Source organism: Dipodomys ordii, unplaced genomic scaffold, assembly GCF_000151885.1.
Source record: "Dipodomys ordii isolate 6190 unplaced genomic scaffold, Dord_2.0 Scaffold8, whole genome shotgun sequence".
Taxonomy (NCBI): Eukaryota; Metazoa; Chordata; class Mammalia; order Rodentia; family Heteromyidae; genus Dipodomys; species Dipodomys ordii.
Window position 1 is genome coordinate 10,651,493 of NW_012267224.1, and position 19,347 is coordinate 10,670,839.

General features: G+C 39.5%; 1 protein-coding gene across 3 annotated transcripts in view; it reads left to right on the top strand.

The window, feature by feature from the left end:
- Rbpj (recombination signal binding protein for immunoglobulin kappa J region) overlaps positions 1-19,347 on the top strand; it is a 69,121-nt gene that overhangs the window by 1,329 nt on the left and 48,445 nt on the right. Inside the window, exon 1 of one of the 3 annotated variants that reach the window (XM_013009045.1) lies at positions 10,749-10,767. The exons of the other annotated variants lie outside the window; for them this stretch is intronic. The gene's annotated coding sequence lies outside the window, so the exon portion shown is untranslated. Of the gene's footprint in view, positions 1-10,748; positions 10,768-19,347 lie in introns of those variants that run through there. 3 annotated transcript variants of the gene reach the window in all.

Genomic DNA, 19,347 nt, shown 5'->3' on the forward strand with positions numbered 1-19,347 from the left:
TGTGTGTGTGTGTGTGTGTGTGTGTGTGTGTGTGTGTGTGTGTAATTGCTATTTGAGAATACGTCCAGATACAATGTCTTCATTTGGCGTGCTATATAGGGGTTGAGTGGATTCTGATGTTGAAAGCTAGTGAATGTTGATGGGGTGGAGGATTAGCATTCTGTAGGCTGGTCATTTTGCCAGTGACGCCTGTTTGGTAAGGAGAAGCATCTGTCCGGGTTGGGCATCAAATAGACACGGTTTAGTTCTTCATTAAAGTTTACAATTTACAGTTAAGAGTTGACTGAGTTTATAGTTTGTAATTTTTGTTTCTGTAGATGCATTACATCAACCCTTTTTCAACGGGATTAAGCTTTAGGGAATGTAGTTTAGTTTTGGGAGATGAATGAATATTCCTTTTAGGGTCTTTGTGGAAAATAGTAACTACAGTCAAAAGACCGGTAATGGCCTAAGTGAGGTTATTTAAAATGCACGTTCTTATGTTAAAAAGGAACATTAAATTGTCGTCAGCTCATATTGTTATGGTAATGTTAGAAGCTCGGGGAATGGGGTGCGGTGCTGTGTGTACTTGAGGCCCTAGTTATTCTTGTTGCTCAGTATAAGAAGTATTGAGTTTACCAGGATTACTATACTGAGTGTATTTTTCAGGAGTTTTTTTTTTTTTAACTTAGACGTTCGCTACTAAGATACATCATCCATAAAAATCATTGCTAGCATCATTTCAGTTACAAGAAGTACTGATGATAGAGAATGTACATACAGGATGGCTGGAAGTAATGTGAGCAAACTTTTTTCTTTAAAAGCGATTATTAGAATTAGGTTGAGTTTTAATTAATGGAAAGCAATGTTTTTATGAGTGCTACAAGAGATTCCTGAAAATTTACAGCTTGGATTCAAAGGACTTTTACTAACAGTCATCTCCCATACTTGTTTTTAGTGCATAACCATGTATTGGAAGGGCAATTCTTGAGCATAGTGTTTTGAATGTCAGCAGAGTGTAAATACTGTAATAATGGACAATAGTTTGCTCTGACATGTCCATTAAGTATAATCACACAGACATCATAAACTCACTTTGAAAAGGAGTTGTGTTGTTTTAAAATCATTCAAGACTAGGCTGGGGATGTGGCTTAGTGGTAGAATGCTTGCCTAGCATGTATGAGGCCCTGGGTTTGATTCCTGTGTACCACATAAACAGAGAGAAAGTCATTACATAAATCATGATTTAAAAACATGTAAGACTGATTTAATCAGATAAAACAGTGCCCTTAAGTTACAACAAATGACAGCATATTTGGAAATGCATATGGTAAGTTATGGCTAAGGAACTTTCATTCTGAACATTAACTATAAAATATTAAAGTTTTACCTTTATTAACCCTATGTTAATTTTTGGGAAAATAATGCAAGGGTCACTCAACTTTTTGAATCTGTTCTAACAGCATTAGAGTTTTAATATCTTGGCTGAAAAGTTGCCTCTTGTTCTGTCAACACAATTCTCTCCATGTTTTTTACACATTCACTCATTTGTGTTTATATCCATATTTGTGTGTGTGTGTGCACTTGTGCGTACTAGTTCTGAGGCTTGAACCCAAGGCCTGAGTGCTGTCCCTTTTTTTTTCAATGCTGACACTCTACCATTTGAGTCACAGCTTCACTTCCCCCTTTTTGGTAGTTAATTTGAGATAAGAGTCTCAAGGACTTTCCTGCATAGGCTGGTTTTGAACCTCACGTCTCAGATCTCAGCTTCCTGAGTAGCTAGTACTACAGTTGTGAGCCATGGATGACTGGCTTCACTTATTGACTTTTGACAGTACTGAAGATTGAGCCACGCCCTCAATAATTAGGTTTTTTTCAGAAAGGTTATTACATTTTTGCTTAGTCAGCTTCAGAGTTTGATCATCCTATGCCTCTTCATGTAGTTAGGGACTCCAGGCCTGTCCCACCATGCCTGGCTTGTTGTTGAGATGGAGTCTTTTTCAGGCTTGTCTCAAAACTTGATTCTCTTGATCTTTTTTTTTTCCACAGTGAGCAGGTAAGAGCTACCATACCCTCTCTCCAAATGTCGTCGTTGTCTTCCTCATCTTCCTCGTCCTCTTCCTCTTCTTTTCTGTGAATCATGGGGCTTGAACTCAGGGCCTTAGTGCTTTTTTGCTCAAGGTTAGTGCTCTACCGCTTTGAGCCAATGCCCCATTTCCTTTATTTAGGTGGTTAATTGGATATCAAAATTTCACACTTTGCTGTCTAGGCTGGCTTCAACCTAGGATTATAGGCATGTGCCCAGCCCCAAATATCTTTTAAATGGATAAGATAAACGATTATTTTTTGGGAAAAAGTCACTTTTGCCAGATGTAACTTATTAGATAATCTTTGACACAATGGATAAGACAAAAAGGCTTTGTTTGAAAGTTCTTCAAATGTTAATTCTCAGGTTCAGTCATTTTTAGAAAGGAGGCTTAGATTTGGATTTAAAGCATTATTTTGCATTTGCTTCCTCCTAATGCTAATTTTCATGTTATTTATACTAGGGGCAGTATTTTCTCATGGATTGACTAAAAGTTGTTATTTTTGGCATCTGGTTTTGTGATTACTTCCAAGTTATTCTACTTCCCTTGGGCCAGTTTCCTAACTCTGTAGTAAAGTGGGAATTGTAATAACTTGTCACATATGCGCAGAATTGTTGTGATTTAGGATTTGTAGAGTACATCCTCGGGTGGAAGGTGTTAAAGTTTAGAAATTGTTACCCGAAATAAGCTAACGTGAAGTGGGTCATAACTTATAGGAAGGCAAGTAGGAGGTTATGAGCTAAATTCTTGGCAAGTTACAGTAGTGATAATGGGATGAAAAAAAACAAATATGTTTGGGTAATAAAATAGATTAATCCCCTCACGCGTAAACTTGGAGGAAGAGGGATAAGTAAAACAAATTACAAGGTAGTATAAGAGATTAAATATCTATCAAACTCAAATATAACACATTGTAAAATTATGGAATATTCCCCCCCTCCCCCCCAGCTGAGGACCGAACTCAGGGCCTTGCACTGGCCAGGCAGGTGTTCTTCCGCTGAGCTAAACCCCCAACCCCTGGAATGTTTCTTTCTATTGATTTGTTTTCTGCATGTAGTATTTTTTTTTTAAAGCAATAGCCTAGAGCCAGGTGCCAGTGGCTCAGACCTGTAATCCTAGTTACATAGGTGGCTGAGATCTGAGGATCACAATTTGAAGCCAGCCTGGGCAGGAATGCCTTGAGATGCTTAGCTTCAAAAAAACTACCAGCTGTGGCTGAAGTGGTAGAGAGCTAGTCTCAAGCAAAGAAAGCTCAGGGACAGAACACAAGGCCTGAGTTCAACCCCAGGATAGCACCAAAAAAAAAAAGTGATAGCATAGATTGTTTATTCTGCATTGACAAATTATACATATGTGTGTGTGTGTGTACCTTGTGTTTTTAAATACTTTGTAATTTTCAAGAGTATTTTTTAACTACAAGGATTATAATTTCACATTTGAATCTTGGTTTTAGGAGTGTGTTTTGCACTTGGAAATATTTTGCAGGTATTTATTGAAAGACTTAAACCTATAGCTTCTCAATTCCTGGTAGTTGTCATTTGATTTGCCATACCAGGGTTCTGGCTTCCTATGTCATTCACCAAACCCTAAGAACTGATAGGTTCCCCTCCTACAATCTTTCTTTAATCTGTCTACTTCATCTTTACTACCACGGTTTATATTCTCCTGATCATTTCTTACTTGGATTATTACAGAAAACCAAGCAGTCTCCCTCTGCTTCTAGATTCATCCTCTTTCTCTAGCTTCCACATACTGTGGAGCTGGTTTCTAAAGAGCAATTTTGACCATTCCACTCTACTTTAAAAACTTTTCAATGGCTCCCCCTAGCAGCTTTCATTAAGAGAGGCAGCAGAGTGAGGGTTATGAGTCTACACTTAGGATTTAATCTGCACAGGGTTCCAGTTTTGTCCCTGCCACTTAAAGTCTTTGTGTCATTACCAAGTTGGCCTATTGTTGTCTCTTGATCAGTTGCAAGATAATTATTCCTAATTAAAAGAGTTGTTGGGAGGGTTGAGATAATGCATGAAAGCATTTAGTAGAATTTCAGGTACATATCTTTCATTCATATTCAGCACTCCAGCCACATTGAAGAATTTGAGTTCCTGACATTGGCTCAGTTGTTTAATGTCTCTGTGAGTGTGGAAAGTACTGATCTATAGTAGGTTATTATTCAATATTAAATTCAGTGGATAGTCTTAACTAGAACCACCACGCTGGGCTTCCTGCCCTTGTTATTAAAAGACTGGTGTAATTCTTTTTGAAGTGTGTTACTAAAGTATAACATTATAATTATCACACTAAAATGCTGTTAGTTATTTAGTGATAAATATAATTTCGTCCTTAATCATTTACATATGTACATTTTTTTGGCAGTTCTGGGTTTGGCCTTACACTTGCTAGGCTGGTACTCTGCCACTTGAGGCAAACATCCAACCTTTTAATAGACTCTGAGATCTTTCCCTTAGCCATCCTGGACCATGATCTTCCAATTTTCCCTTTACCCTGGCAATGTGACAGGCGTGTTAAGGCATGTTACATCATGCTCAGCTTATTGGTTGAGTTAGGGTATTCCTAATTCAGTTTCTAGACTGGCTTTTAACTACATTCTTCCTCATTGTCTTCCTAAAAATAGATGGGATTACAGGCATGAGCCTTTGTACTAGACTAGGTTTCATTATTTTTAAGAGTTTTTAGTTCTTATTAGATATATATGATATATAAATATAATACATAATTTATAAGATATAATGAGATGTACATTAAACTTTAGGATAGTATAGATTTCTTCGTTAGGAGCCATGTTAGAATCAAGTAAGTTTAGATCATCAGGGAGTCTCAAGTCTTGTGGACAAATCACTTGCAGATAATTTCTGTAACTTACCCTTCTACCTCTGTAAAATTGAGAGCATGGCATTGTGTTCACCTACTACGCATTTTATGACTATTAAAGTAAGGTAATGTGAAATTATATAAAGGTCAAGTAAAATGTGTGATTTATAAAATAGTGAAGCACTGTGTACACATATCTATCATAGCACTCTTGTCTCTTTGGTAACCCTTCACGGACAGGCTTCAAGGTGGACTTTTTATATTGCAGCCTGTGGTTTGTGGGTTGTGTTTTAGGAAGGCAACCCTTGAAATACATACTTTTGTTTTGGCATCTTAAGTATTTGGTAAAATACTGCTTCACCATGGATGTTGTCATATTGAGTCACCGCCAACTTATGGGGGTCTCTCTTTTTTTGGGGGGGGGTCCGGTCATGGGGCCTGAACTCAGGGCCTGGGCACTGTCCCTCAGCTCTTCAGCTCAAGGCTAGTGCTCTACCACTTGAGCCACAGCACCACTAACGGCTTTTTTTTCTTTTTGCATATGTGGTGCTGAGGAATCGAACCCAGGGCCTCATGCATGCAAGGCAAGCGCTCTGCCACTGAGCCACTTTCCCAGCCCGGGTCTCTCTCTTTTTAAACTACTTTCTTGTCTACTAGATAGCCATAACAATGTAGGAATGCTAAATGCCGAGTTGCTACCTTTTTTTTTTTTTTAGAGCAGGTACCCTGCCCACGTTCTGGAAGCCTCTTAGGCTTGGCACCACATATCACGATGTTGCTTGTGCCTCATTAGGTTCACTTCTGCTTGGGGGAAATGAAGTGATAAACTAATGATCTGAAAAGGGTAATGTATTCCACTATCCTAACAAACTTACTTCAGGGGTGGAGGAAGAGGCCAACATCAGAGGTAGTGTAAATGGTAGTAATTACGTGTCTGTATAAATATTTGTATGTTTGTTGTGTTGTAGAGATAAGCATGGCGGCTTTTCAGTCAGATTGGTAACATCATAACAGTTTTGGTACTATTTATAGTATTTTAAGTTTACAAAAAAGCAAACAATAAGACACACCACTTGGGTGTTCTAAATAGCAAAAGTTGTGCATCAAAAATAATACACTTGAATGCTGTGAGATGTTGACTTTTTCTTTAACAAGTTCCAATGCCAAGATCCCTTTTTTAGATTCAGCAGTATTAACTCTTAACCATTATCAATTAGATGATAATCAGAATTGTAATAACAGTTTCTCTCATAAAAAGGTTTTATTGTTTTTTGTCCATTGTGCCTGAACTCTGGGCCAGGTCGCTGTCCCTCAGCTCTTCAGCTCAAGGCTAGCACTCTACCTCTTGAGCCTCAGCACCTCTTCCAGCTTTTTCTGCTTATGTGGTGCTGAGGAATCAAACCCAGGGACTCATGCGTGCAAGCACGTTACCACCTAGTTACCTTTCCAGCCCCTCATAAAAAGTTTAACCAAGGAAAATTTTCATTCCATAAAACTGTTACTTTGGGGCTGGGAAAGTGGCTCAGTGGTAGAGCACTTGCCTTGCATGCTCAAGGCCCTGGGTTCGATTCCTCAGCACCACATAAGAAAAAAGCCGGAAGTGGTGCTGTGGCTCAAGTGGTAGAGTGCTAGCCTTGAGCTGAAGAGCTGAGGGACAGTGCCCAGGCCCAGAGTTCAGGCCCCTCGATGGGACCCCAAAAAAAACAAAAAAACTGTTACTTTGTATATGTGTAGTAGAGACATTGCTATAGAAATGCAATATTGCTTTGTGAAATGTAGAACCAATGTTAAAAGAGTTTTGTGGTTTGTAAAAATGTTACAAACAACTTAATTTTGACACAGCCTAATTTTCTCTAGAGGTATTACCTTGAGGCTGGTTTGTGCATTGTAACAGAGGCATTTTCTTTTTAGGAAAATGGCAAAGACAGGAAGATCTTGTTTTGTAGCATACTTCTTACAAGTCATATTTCTGATTGTGAGAAAAAGTTTCATATAAAATGTTACACAGTTCTGTACACAGCTGCTAATCTTTGCACCAACTGGAGTTAAGCAGAAACATGAGGAAGGCTTTGGAAAATGAATAAGTTAGCCACTAAAGCTCGCCTTTTAGTATTGTTCCAATAGCTATTTATTTATTTATTTATTTAGTTGGTTGGTTGGTTGGTTGTGGGGCCTTAACTCTGGGCCTGGGCGCTGTTCCTAAGCTCTTCAGCTCAAGGCTAGCACTGGCTACAGCGCCACTTCCAGCTTTTTCTGCTTATGTGGTACTGAGGAATCCAACCCAACCCAGGGCCTCATGCTTGCGAGGCAAGCTCTCTACCACTGAGCCACCTTCCCAGCCCAAGCAATATATTTATTAAAGAGACAGTTGTTGAGTAGAAGAGACTCCTTGTGTTGGTCCTGTAAAGAGGATGAAGAAATGATTCAGTGAAGCCAGGTGTTAGTATTAATCTCAGGAGGCTGAGATCTGAGGATCAGAGTTTAAAACCAGCCTAGGCAAGAATGTCTGTGGAGTCTCATCTCCTGTTAGCCACCAGAAAAGCCGAAGTGGCACTGTGACACAAGTGGTAGAGCACCAGCCTTGAGCAAAAATGTTCAGGGAGAGTGCCCAGGCCCTGAGTTTAAGCCCCAGAACTGGCAACCCCCTCCACCCCCAAAAGAAAGAAAGAAAGAAAGATTATTTAGTGAAGCCAGTGATTTAGTAGAACGCACACAGAAAGCATTAATATAAAGTTATTTATAGTAATTAAAGTTAATTATATTAACTGCTTTCACCCATTGTAGTGTTGGTGGGAGCACAGGTGTAAAGATTGCTTTTTTTTTTGGTCAGTTGTGAGGCTTAAACTCAGGGCCTGAGCATTGTCCTTTAGTTTTTTTGGGTTTGTTAGTTTTGTTTTTTTTTGATCAAGGCTAGTGTCCTACCACTTTGAGCCATAGCACCACTACTGGTTTTCTGGTGATTAATTGGAGATAAAGTCTCATGGATTTTCCTGCCTGGGCTGGCTTTGAACCACAATCCTCAGATCTTGACCTCCTTTATTTAGTAGTTAGGATAACAGGCATGAGCCACTGGTGCTTGGCTAAATGATTATCTTTATTTAGTTAGTGTGGAGTTCTTAGAAAAGGTAAGCTGATCATTTTAAATAAATGGGAAAAGTGGTGGTGGAGCCTCTGAGGATGTTGAAACCCAATCAAGGACATAGAGAATAGGAATAAGAGGTTGAAGGCTCTGACTTGAGGTTGTGTGTAGTAAACATGTAAGATAGGTTGAAATTGGTAGAAACAATAGAGAAACATAATCAAGGGTGATGTTGTTGGGCCTAGTAATTGAGAGGCAGAACAGCTCTTTGAGACAGCATAGTAGAGCAAACTTTGAATCAGTGTAATATCCATCACAAATGTAGATTTGTAGCTGAAGCATGTCACTTAAATCTAAATCTTTCCCTTATTGAAAAAAAAGAAATAGAAAATATTTTATGGTACTAATGTGAGGATTATGTAAGATAAAAGATAAAATTATCTGGTTGACTTTCGGGGAGAAGTGGGTGTTGAATATATAAGTTCTCTTCCTCTTTTCTAAAATATGGACTTGAAAGGATAAAGTTAGGGGTGTATACAAAAGAGAAGGTAGGAAAAAAACCCTGAATTACTAAAATCTGGATGATGAGATAAGATTTAAGAAAACTTTTTTTTTTGTCAGTCCTGGAGCTTGAACTTGTGACCTAGGTGCTGTCCCTCAGCTCTTTCACTCAAGGCTAGCACTCTATCTACCACTTTGAGCCACAGCAACACCTCTGTGTTTCCTGGTGGTTAATTGGAGATTAGGCCCATGGACTTTCCTGCCAGCTTTGAACTGAGATCTTCAGATCTCAGCTTCCTGAGTAGCTAGAATTACAGGCCCACTGGTGCCCAGCAAGAAAACCTATTTTTTAAGAATGCTTTATTTTTGACTTTAATAAATGTCAAATATTTATTTTTGTATATTTGCTCTGACACTTAATATTGCTATATATATATATATATATATATAATAACCTATGTGTATATATGTAGGTGTAATACTGCATCTATATAAATTTGTATTGATTACCCACTGTCTGTCTAAAGTGAACTCCAAAAGGACCACAGCAACATTTTATCTTGTATAATTATGAAGTGACTACCCTCAGTCAAAATGTTACTGGGTGAATGAATGTTTGAAATGGGTTTTACAACGCCTGCCACTAGGTGGCTCTTAATCAAAGTCCTGAGGTTGACATTCAATGTAGAGTGGTTTTCCTGCCTATTACCCACATAGAAACTGACCCCCATTTTGCCATTTCTGGACTGTATTTTCAGAGTGAAATATAAAACATGTTAAAACTCAGTGTGTTGGAAAATAGAAAAGTATAACAGTGTTAGAATATGTATTGTAGGAGGAAGCCAAAGGAAAGGTCACTGAAATTTGTAAGGAATCAACTTCTCCAAAGAGCATTCTTTTTTTGGGGGGGAGTCGTGGGTTACTGTCCCTCAGCTCTTCAGCTCAAGGCTAGCGCTCTACCACCACTTGAGCCATAGCACCACTTCCCACTGTTTCTGCTTATGTGGTGCTGAGGAATCAAACCCAGGGCCTCAGGCATGCAAGGCAAGCGCTCTACCACTAAGCCACCTTCCCAGCCCCTCCAAAGAGCATTCTTAAAGTGAAGATGTAGTTTGAATTTTGGCAATGCTTTTGTTGGTTAAATTGGATTCTTTAAAGAAGATTCTTTAAAGGGAATCTTATCTTTTAAAGGATTTGGTGAAAGATGACATATGATTTGTTGGAATATGATTCTGTGTTGTGTCATTATTTCCCCCCCATTCTTACCCTTAGGCTCTTTTATTTATACTATATTTTTCTGTGTTGTGAAATAACATAACTGCATCCTGTGTGACCTCTGTCTGACACTTGTGAATATTAAATCCATTAGATTGAGGAAACCTCGCTTGGAAAAGATTTTACTAATCATGTTCTAAAGTGCAGTATCACTCTTTTCAGCAGGTTAGATGATTTACAGCTGGTTAATTGTCAAGCCTTTCATAGGCTGAGCTTGTTCCTGGTTTGTTTTGGAGGAGGGGGAGGCATATGCCTTTCTTTTTACTCTTCTATTTATATGACTCGGCTGCCTTTTAATCTTAACATGTACCCTTCCTCCCTTTCCCTTCATGTGCAGACCAAGAATGTACATCCTTCCCCTCTGAGCCTGATTGGTAGAGTGCTGCTGTCAGTGTTAATTTATAAATGCTCAGTTCTGAAGCTACCTACTCTAATTCCCTCTGCTGTCATTCTATTCTTAGGCTGCTCAGATCTTTATCTTCTGGTTAGAGTGGCCTAGTCACCAGCATATGTCCTTACTGCACACCTTCTCGCCCACTCAGGCTAGACACAGTCATTCCTGGCTTACTCTACTCCTACTCCTTAATTCTGGCACCACACTTACTCTTGGGACTCTTATGCCCTGGTAGTAAAGTGTTAAGTAATTGTAGCTGACTATTCCAGAATCTCTGGGGAAAATGGAAGGAGAGAAAATGGAATGTTCCTACCACTAGATAATAGATATAAAAGTTGAAAGAAGAGTCAACTCAAGTAGTAAAGCACCAGCCTTAAGCTAATAAAGCTAAGGGATAGCACCCAGGCTGAGTTCAAGCCACAGCTCCACATTCAGTTTTTCACTAGTTAATTGGAAATAGAGTCTCTTGGACTTTTCTGCCTGGGCTGGTTTTGAACTAAGATCCTCAGATCTCAAATTTCTGAATAAACAGGATTACAGGAGTTGATCACTGGTGTCTGGCAAGGTGAATGGTTTTTTGAGGGAGAGAGGATTAGGATGATGCACACTGAAAGTTTATTCAGGTAATGCTTGCTGCTACACTGTCCTTTTCTTGATTTTGGGAAAATCTGGAATTTGCATTTTGGATCTGGGATTTGAACTTGGTACCTGATGCTTTCACTTATTGGCTAGCGCTCTACCAACTGAACCATAGTTTTAACCCAATCTGGAATATTTTTGTTGGACTATTTTAATTTTTTCCCAAACATTATTTGATATGTGGGAAGGTAAATTATAAGTTTATGATGCGTTATAGAGACATAGTTTGTCATCAAAATTTTGCTCAGTTACTATGGTGTTATGATGACACTTTACCTCTGCTGTCTAAAGCTATACATGTTAGGTTATAAATTGCTTTATTTTTAGATATTAAAGATGTCACCTGGGGGCTGGGAAGGTGGCTTAGTGGTAGAGTGCTTGCCTTGCATGCTCGAGGCCCTGGGTTTGATTCCTCAGCACCGCATAAGCAAAAAGAAAAAAGCCGGAAGTGGTGCTGTGGCTCAAGTGGTAGAGTGCTAGCCCTGAGCTGAAGAGCTGAGGGACAGCGCCCAGGCCCAGAGTTCAGGCCCCACGACTGGACCCCACCCCCCAAAAAAAGATGTCACCTGGAATTGCACTGTGATTATAAAATATTTTTGATAATTTTACATTTTATGCTATAATTTAAATTCTAATATCCATTTTATATTTTATGTTTATTTTATTTTCTGGTCATGGGACTTGAACTCAGGGCCTTTGGACTGTCCCTTAGCCTCTTTGTGCTCAAAGCTAGTGCTCTACCACTTGAGCCATAGCATCACTTCTAGCTTTTTAAAGTAATTTACTAAAGAGTCTTACGGAGTTTCCTGCCTGGGATAGTTTCAAACCATGACCTTCAGGTCTCAGTATCCTGAGTAGCTAGGATTATAGATGTGAGCCACTGGCACCTGGGTATTTTATATTTTTAGATCAAAACATCTAGACTCCTAGAAAATGTATACTTTAAAAAAAGAAAACCAAGAGGGAAGAGGTAGAATAGTAATGGGTAAAAGAAACAAGAACAACAGCAAAAAGCCAGTTAAATATTGAGGATATGTTCACTATTTTGTGAAGGTATTATATCCTATATTAGCAAATTTCTGCACTGTTGATAATATATAAGTCATTAAAATCGATTTTCCTTTCCTTATAAAGTTAGTGCTTAATATGCTATTGATTATAAAATGTTAAATATTGAGGATGTCCAGGAAAAACAAGTTCAATGTACAGGTTAAAAAACTAAAGCCACTATTCTTGTTATTATCATCAGTGCTAGGGATGGATCCCAGGTCTCACAAAGGCTAGGCAAAAACTCTGCCACTAGCCGGGCGCTGGTGGCTCACGCCTGTAATCCTAGCTACTCAGGAGGCTGAGATCTGAGGATCGCGGTTCAAAGCCAGCCCGGACAGGAAAGACCGTGAGACTCCTATCTCCAATAAACCACCAGAAAACCGGAAGTGGCGCTGTAGCTCAAGTGGTAGAGCGCTCTCCTTGAGCTGAAGAGCTAAGGGACAGCGCCCAGGCCCAGAGTTCAAGCCCCACGACCGACAAAAAAAAAAACAAAAAAAAAACTCTGCCACTCCAGTCTCCTTTATCTTGTCTTTTTCTTCTCTCTGTTTTTGTCTGAGATCAGGACTCAGAATGACATTTCCACTCATTTTCTTATGCCTTACCAATTGAGACACACCTCCAGTTTTCCTTTTTTTTCTCCCTTTAACTTAAAAATTGCTAAATTAATTACCTTCCTTCTTAGTGATTTTAAAAGAGTTTTAAGCTGTGTCTAACATCTGTTTTTATTACATGAGACATGCTTTCAGGAAGATTTTCATACATGTAAAAATAACAATTTTTGTGTTTTGTAGTTATTAACTACCCACAGTTACTTATAGATATAAAAACATTCTTACTGAGTTACTTCTGATTCATAACCAAATTTTAGCTGAGCAGATATAGGCTACCAGTGGAATAATTAGCCAAAAAATATTAGGGAGTTAAAGAATCCCTCTGTGTAACATTTAACTTTGATTTCTTGACCAGTTTATATGAATAGTTAAAGTTTTGAAGCAGTTAAAATTTCTTTTCTTCTCTTGGGACTTCACAGTTGTCATTGATAGTTGTAATCACAAGGGAAGCAGAAATACTATTTCCATCCGACAGCACTGATCCCTATTAGGGCCGACTGAGTTTCACTTTTATGTTGTATAGTTTTCCAGTCACACTAACTCAGTATACTTTTGAAAGATCACACCTGGTAACAACATGTGATGTCAATATTAAAATGACTTAGTGAACTTAAATGCTCCCACAGTTGGTGTCTACAGGGAAATGGGGTCTGCTCCTTTCCAGTGAGAGGGTACTTATTGTTTTGTTGTTCTAGTCCTGAGGACCTGGGCACTGTTCTTGAGCTTTTCCACTCAAGGCTAGTGCTGTACTGCTTGAGCCACAGCTCCATTCTGGCTTTTTTTTTTTTTTTTGATGCTTAAATTGGAGATAAGCATCTCAAGGGCTGGTTTTGAACATTGATCCTCAGTCTCCTGAATAGCTTAGTCATGAGCCACCAGCACCCAGTGTGGATACTTCTTATCTCTAAACCTAGGATATTGCTGCCCTATCCCCCACAACTATTCTCTTAAAATTCCTTTTACCTGTTTAGCTTTTTTTTTTTTTTTTAACTCTGGGCCTGAGCTCTCTCCCTCAACTCTTCAGCTCAAGGCTAGCACTCTCCCACTTCAGCCATGGCACCACTTCCGGTTTTCTGGTGGTTAATTGGAGATAAGAGTCTCACAGAAGTCCGAACTGGCTTTGAACGGCAATCTCAGCCTCCTGAGTAACTAGGATTATAGCAACCCTCTAGCATTTTGACTTTTGTGAACTTTTTTGTTGTTGTGGGGCTTGAACTCTGGGCCTGGGCACTGTCCCGATCTCTTCAGCTCAAGGCGAGTGCTCTACTACTTGAGCCACAGTGCCACTTCCGGTTTTCTGGTGTTAAATTGGAGATAAGAGTCTCACAGACTTTCCTGCCCAGACTGGCTTTGAACCTCGATCCTTAGATCTCAGCATCCTGAGTAGTTAGGATTACAGGTGTGAGCCACCAGTGCCTGGCAACTTTTTTTTTTAAGACAAGGTTTTGCTGTGTATGCTTAGGTTGACTTTTTATCTTGAGCTCAGGATCTGCCTGCCTCATTTTCCCAACTGCTGGGATTACAGGCTGTTTTCTACATTTCTGTTGAATGAGATGCCTGCTTTAAGTAGTTGTGCAAAGGAGTTACCATTTGTCAAGCAGTTTATGAATAGCACAATATGTCATGATCAGTGTTACTCCTTTTGATATTGGCACCCATTCCTCCCAAGCTGCCATTTCCATCTAGTACTGTTGAGACATTATAGATGGGTTTTTGTTGTTGTTAATATATTGTCTGGGAGTATGTTCATAGCATAGAAATTGAATTGTCCTCATATGAAAGTGAATTGCTAATTTGGGGGCCATTTAGTATGTAACTTGTCAAGTTTCACTTTCTTTCATCAGAATATTAACAAAACTATTTATGTCACACAACAGATTTTCATGGTTTCTCACTGTCTCCTAAAGGTGTGTTCTTTCACAGCAGTAACCATATCTGTGGCATCTGTAGTATTTTGTATGATTGTTTTCCATTTCTTAGGGTTGTTAATGAAAGCTGGAACAAATCTTGTGTGATGGAATCATATGCTTTCTTCAGAAATCTTACTTTGTTTAGTTAAATAACCATTTCTTTTTTTTTTTGGGTCCGGTCGTGGGGCCTGAACTCTGGGCCTGGGCGCTGTCCCTCAGCTCTTCAGCTCAAGGCTAGCACTCTACCACTTGAGCCACAGTGCCACTTCTGGCTTTTTTCTTTTTTTGCTTATGTGGTGCTGAGGAATCGAACCCAGGGCCTCGAGCATGCAAGGCAAGCGCTCTACCACTGAGCCAACTTCCCAGCCCCAATAACCATTTCTTTAGCAGATAATGTTACTATATTTTCATAACATGCTTTTTATTAAAGAAGTCAATGATAAGCTGGTGCCAGTGGCTCATGCCTGAACTCAGGAGGCTGAGATCTGAGGATCATAGTTTGAAGCCAGCCTAGGCAGGAATGTCTGTGAGACTCTTTTTACCAAACTACCAAAAAAGTCAAAAGTGGAGCTGTGGCTCAAGTGGTAGAATGCTAGCATTGAGCAAAAGAAGCTCATGGACAGTGCCCAGGCCCCGAGTTCAAGTCCCAGGTCATGCATAAAAGAAAGAAAAGAAAGTCCATGACACTTTCTCCATGAAGTCAGTGATCTCCTCTTTCCCCTCCCTCCCTCCCACCCTTTTATGGTGCTGGGGATAAAATCCAAGGTCCTGCCCGTGCTAGCACGCTACCAATAAGTCACATCCTCAGCCCAATCTTTTTATTTTTGTGCTCTTTCTCTCACCCATTGAAAGACATACAAAAAATAAGGAACTTTTATTAAATGAGATGAATTATAGTTGAGGACATGTTTTCCTGACTAGCTTTTTGGAAAATTTTGCATTTCATTAAGCCAGCCTAGAGGTACAGTATATTAGCAAAATCATCTGTACTACCAACTTCATGGCAAATTTACCTCATGTACTTTTTCTTTTCTTTTTTCTTTTTTTTGCCAGTCGTGGGGCCTGAACTCTGGGCCTCGGTGCTGTCCCCAGCGTTTCAGGTCAAGATTAGTATTCTACCACTTGAGCCACAGCGCCACTTCTGGCCTTTCCTGCTTATGTGGTGCTGAGGAATCAAACCCAGGGCCTCATGCATGCAAGGCAAGCGCTCTACCACTGAGCCACCTTCCCAGACCTACACTCTTTTCTTTTCTTCTGTCTTTTCTTTTTTCTTTTCTTTTCTCTTCTCTTCTCTTTTCTTTTCTTTACTTTTGTGGCACTTGCACTCTGGGCCTGAGCTCTGTCCCTATGCTCTTCAGCTCAAGGCTAGTGCTCCACCACTTCAGCCACAAGGCCACTTCCAATTTTCTGGTGGTTAATTAGAGATGCGTCTCCTAGATTTTCCTGCACAGGCTGGCTTTGAATCATGATCCTCAGGTCTCAGCCTCCTGCCTGAGTATCGAGGACAGGTGTGGACAACTGGAGCCTGGCCCACATGTAATTTTCCTAATAGAGTCTGGTCCATACCCCTAAACTCTAATCTTGACTATTTTCTATGATGAGACCAAGTCTTTCCTCATGCATGGTATATCTTTTCCTACTTTGCACTATTTAAGAAACTAGGCATATAATCATATGTGATTAAATTCAGTGAAAAGTTTCAAAGTACTGAATTGAAAATCACTGACTTAAAACTTGCTGGTGAGAAAAGATAAACCCCACAACCTCTGGAGATACATATTTCATAACTTAGTAGTTATGACTTTTACTGTTTATGTTAATTTTTCAGTCATAATTTATATAGTGCTTATTGTTGATAGTAGATGTAAATGTGTATTTCACTTATCTAGGTTATTTCTGTCTTGTTACATCTGACTAGCTTTTACTGGTGGTAGAGGATATACTAGAAGGAAAGGATATACTAGAAGATAATAGTAAGAAAGGAGGCACATTTGTATTATTTATTTGTTGTGCTTGAATTACTAATATCTCCTATATCTGTTTTGTTATAGATTATTTAAAGGCCCTCCTTTGCTTTCTGAGGACTAAGCACATTAAACTAGGTTATTTCTATGAAACTATGTAACCATACTATGTGACATGCTGAAACAAGTCTAGGAGATGCCATTATTAACTCACCTGGTAGAATACTTCTCTTCCTTTAGGCTGCGTTCATCTGACTGACTGACTGAGCCCTGGTGATGGGTTCAGCTATTTTTATTTGTATTTCTTGTGTCTGTACTGGGGCTTCAACTCAGGGCCTGGGTGCCATCCCTGAGCTTTTTTTGCTCAAGGTTAGAGCTCTACCACTTGCCACAGCTCTAATTCGGGTTTTTGGTGGTTAATTGGAGATAAGAATCTCATGGACTTTACTGTGCAGGCTGGCTTTTAACTGTGATCCTCAGATCTCAGCCGCCTCAGTAGCTAGGATTACAGGTATGAGATAGCTGTTTGCTATTTTGCTTGGCTTTTTACTTGCCTGGCACCCTGCCACTTGAGCTACATCTCTACTTCCACCCTTGTGGGGGTTTCTACCTTCTCTTTTCTTTTTTTTTTTTTGGTCCAGTCGTGGGGCCTGAACTCTGGGCCTGGGCACTGTCCCTCAGCTCTTCAGCTCAAGGCTAGCACTCTACCACTTGAGCCACAACGCCACTTCCGGCTTTTTTCTTTTTGCTTATGTGGTGCTGAGGAATCGAACCCGGGGCCTCGAGCATGCAAGGCAAGCGCTCTACCACTGAGCCACCTTCCCAGCCCCTCTACCTTCTCTTTTCATACAATATCAGAACTTAGTTTTCATTCTTTATTATCTAATGTTTTATTATCATTATTATTATTAGTAGTAGTAGTAGTCGTCGTCGTCTTCATCATCGTCGTTGTTGTCCTGGGGCTTGAACTCAGGGCTTGGGCACTGTCCCTGAGCTTCTTTTGCTCAAGGCTACCACTCTTCCACTTGAGCCACAACATTACTTCTGGCTTTTTCTGTTTATGTTGTACAGAGCTTCATGCATGCCAGGCAAACACTCTACCACTAAGCCACAATTCCCAGCCCTCTAATGTATTTATATCTTGACTAAGATGGTTAAATTTTTTTGTGAAGGGGAGGAGCTATTAAATCTGGTAGCTGTATGTAAGCTATATTTATTTAGAGGAGCAGATTGTAGGAAACAGGGTAATGTTTTTCCAGGAGGAGACATGTTTGTTTCCAGGCAGGCGTGCAGACAGGCAGATAGGCAGACAGGCAGATACAGAGATACACACACAGCCATAAACTGAACTTAAGCAAGACTAGAAGAAATATGAAGTACTAATATGGTTTTTAATTTGAAAATATGGTTCTGGCTGAAGACAGTGATATTTCAGTGATTTCATTTAACTAGACCCCTTGTTTCTGTTTTATTGTTGTTTGTTTTGGTGGGGTGGGGTTATGCTTCAGTAACTCTCTGAAGAATGGTCTACATTTGTAACCCATTTTGTCTACAAGCGGTTATTTTCCCATTTTAGATTTAAAAGATTTCCATCAGTTGCCTGTACCCTTTCAAAGAGGAAGTAGTTTTATTTTCTCCATAGCTGTGAAACTATCCTCTTCCATTCTTTGTGTGTGTACCTTTTCACTAGCTCTTCTCCATGCTTAGAATGAAACTGAACTTTTCTTATCTACTGTCTTCTTTGGAAGCCTTTGTGGCTTAGCCTTATTAAAAGCTTCTTCCTGGAAACTGCAAGGTATTAAACTTACAAAGGTATTGTGAATTTTTAGTAGATAGGATACATCTTGTTCTTACTGTATTTTAATAATGGGATATCTTTATTTTTTTAATATGAAAAAGTTAAGAGTGAGTTAAAGAGGAAAGCAGGACCTAGTTAAGGCAGTAAAACTTGGTGGCTAGTCATTTCAAAGCCAGCAGGTTTTCCTCCGCCTGACAGCATTAACACAACTTCTTTGATAAGTCCCCCTTCCCCCAACAAATAAGCAATTTCCCATCCATTTCAGTATCCAAGGTCAATTCAGCTCTGAAACTACTTAGACCCCCACAGTCTCAAAGACTGCTTTCTTCCCTTCAGATGCTAATCACAAGCTTCAGATTGTTTTACCTGTTTTGCTTCGAATAGATGAGGCATAAACCAGAGCTCCTTTAGCCCCTCCTCAAGATCCATTAAATTGCTAGAGCAGCTCGCAGAACTGTGGGAAACAGTTACGTTTACTGGTTTATTTTAAAAGATATTACAGAGAGTACTAATGAGCACCAGATGAGTAGGGCATCCTAGGGGAGAAGGGCTTTAGGGGTTCCATGTTCCCATGGGTATATCACACCATCCTGGAACCTCTCCCCTTCTTGGGTTCATCTGGATGCTGGTCCCTGAGCTTTTTTGCTCACGGCTAGTGCTCTACCACTTGAACCATAGTTCTGCTTCCTGCTTTTTGGTGGTTAATTGGAGATACAAGTTGCAAGGACTTTCCTATCCTGGCTGATTTCAAACTACAACCCTCAGATTTCAGCTTCCTGATAAGCTAGGATTATAAGCTTGAGCCATTGGCACCCAGCCATCTTTTGTGTTTCTGTAGATGCTTCATTACATAGGTTTGACTGATTAAATCATTGTTCATTTATAATCAATTTGACTTTCACCCCCCTCTCTTCAAAGAAAACCTCTAATCCTTCCTTGTTATTTCTGGTGACCAGCCTGCATCCTGAAGCTACCATGGAGTTGCTTCTCCTCACTTAACTTATTAGCATATAAAAAGACGCACCACTTAGACCATTGTAAGGATTTTAGAAAACATATGCCAAGAAAACAGGAATGAAGACCAAATATTTATTTCACATTATCAAAGCCAATCTGTTTATTTGTATGCATTTTATTTTATTAATAGGAATAAGCATTAGAAACTGGAACTTGTTTTCAATTTAATGACTTCCATGTAGTTAAATGATTCAGTAATAGTACATAATAACAC